The sequence below is a fragment of the Portunus trituberculatus genome, chromosome 35, assembly GCF_017591435.1.
Source record: "Portunus trituberculatus isolate SZX2019 chromosome 35, ASM1759143v1, whole genome shotgun sequence".
NCBI lineage: Eukaryota > Metazoa > Arthropoda > Malacostraca > Decapoda > Portunidae > Portunus > Portunus trituberculatus.
This window is the reverse complement of record NC_059289.1, coordinates 3042604-3045103: the sequence shown is the minus strand read 5'-3', so window position 1 is coordinate 3045103 and position 2500 is coordinate 3042604. Positions and strand designations below refer to the sequence as shown.

The 2500-nt window shown below is 41.5% G+C and overlaps 1 protein-coding gene across 3 annotated transcripts in view; it reads left to right on the top strand.

Moving 5' to 3' along the window:
- Nucleotides 1-2500, top strand: part of LOC123512918 (nuclear hormone receptor FTZ-F1 beta-like) — a 177115-nt gene that overhangs the window by 8664 nt on the left and 165951 nt on the right. The window lies entirely within an intron of this gene.

Genomic DNA, 2500 nt, shown 5'->3' with positions numbered 1-2500 from the left:
TTTTCTTATTTTTCTAACTGTTTTCATTGATCGTTTTCCGTTACTCGTTTGTTTATTGTTATCTTATCTTCGGTTTCCTTATTTTTTTTTTATTTGGTTTAATTTATATTCTGTGGGTTTACTTATATTTTTCTTCCTTTTTTTTTTTCTCTCTCTCTATGTCTTGTATTAATTTATGTTTGTGTGTGTTCTGTAGTTTTATCTTTTACATTTCATTCTTTCTCGCTTGACTTGTTTCTTAGTTTTCTTTTATTATTTTCGTCAGTGTTTTTTTTTTACCTACTATGTATTCTGTGGCCTAATAACTTTGTGTCTCGGCTTTACGTGTCTATATTTTCCATTACTTTACATATCAAGCAATGCATACTAACCTACAGTAATATAGAAGCACTCATGAATAGTTCTCTCTCTCTCTCTCTCTCTCTCTCTCTCTCTCTCTCTCTCTCTCTCTCTCTCTCTCTCTCTCTCTCTCTCTCTCTCTCTCTCTCTCTCTCTCTCTCTCTCTCTCTCTCTCTCTCTCTCTCTCTCTCTCTCTCTCTCTCTCTCTCTCTGTGTGTGTGTGTGTGTGTGTGTGTGTGTGTGTGGCAAAATGAAAGTGCAAGTCTTGGAGAGTCTGGCGCAGACCTTGGAAGCGATGCACCCGACCTAGCTCACTTGATCTATTCGACAGGTAGATAGACAGGTGAGGTGATAGACAGATAGCCTAGGTACACACACACACACACACACACACACACACACACACACACACACACACACACACACACACACACACACACACACACACACACACACACACACACACACACACACACACACACACACACACACACACACACACACACACACACACACACACACACACACACACACACACACACACACACATGAGCGACAGGTAACCGTTCAGAGGTGAAGGCTCCACGGTACACACACGTACATACACACATACATGCATACGTACATATTAGGTTTAAGGTTACGTACATACATTTCTATACGTTGTACATAAAAGTGAGTGAACTGTATAGCAAAGACTACTTGTACAGAAAATTAAATAAATAGAAATAAAGAACGCACTCACAAACGCAGATATAAATACACATCACCAGTCAATCAGCCTCTTAGAAAGACATACATACAGATAGACAGACAGATTGATGGATACATTGCTAACTAATCACATAGACGGACAGACAGAATGATAAATAGACTGAAAGACAAGAAAACAGACTGAGAGAAAGAACAACAAATAATCAGATGAGCAAACAGAAACACAGACACACAGACAGACAACAAAAGTACAGACATAAAGAATATTGTCTGTGGAGTGAAGGAATACACAGAGACAGACAGAAATGAAGATACACGAACAGACAGACAGACAGACAGACTGACAGACATTGTAGAACTGTTGCAACCACAAGAAGAAAATAATCTCCTGGTAAACAAAATAGCGGAGTGAGGTAATAATTTGGTGGGGTTGTGGTGGTGGTGGTGGTAGTGGTGGTGGTGATGGTGGTGATGGTGGTGGTGGTTACATGGGAGGTATTACTATTCCTCTTACTTTTTATTTACTTTTTATTTTCTTTGTTGTTTTTGTTGTTTTTATTTTTGTTGTTCATGTTCTTGTTTTTGCTCTTGTTCATGTCACTCTTGTCTTTTTTTGTCTGTAGTGTTGTTGTTGTTGTTGTTGTTTGTGCTCTCTTCAAAATTATGATAAAAATACTTCAAGAAGCAACTACCCGACAAATCTTTTCCCTATAACACACACACACACACACACACACACACACACACACACACACACACACACACACACACACACACACACACACACACACACACACACACACACACACACACACACACACACACACACACACACACACACACACACGACATGTTCAGGATATTCGTGTGTGTGTGTGTGTGTGTGTTCTTTATGGGATTTAACAGGCGAGTTGTTCACCTGGAGAGTGGAAGCGACTGAGTATTTTGGGCGAAAAGGTGTACCGTTAGTGATTATGGCCCGGCAGGTGCACGTACCGTTTATGTATTTCACCTGTTCATTCACCTCCTGTTCCTGTTACTCCTTTTTCCTCATCCCCCTCTTCCTCCTCTTCCTTTTTGTCTTCCTTTGTATTTCCCTCCGTTATTTAAGCTTATTCATATTCTATTTCTATTTTTTCCCTCCATGCTCTGTCCTCGTCTCTATCCCACCCTACCTCGTACTCTCCCTCTCCCTCTCCCACTCTCCCTCCTCTCCCTTGATCGCCACAGCCGTGAGAACCTTCCTTCTCTCAGCGTTGCCACTTTGCCACCACTACTACTACCATCACCACCACCACCACCTCCTCCTCCTCCTCCTCCTCCTCCTCCTCCTCCTCCTCCTCCTCCTCCTCCTCCACTCACTCACAACCTCTCTCCACCTTTCCACTCATAGCACACGCAAACACAGACTCTCGGAAGAGGAAACTGAAAAAAAAAAAATAAACAG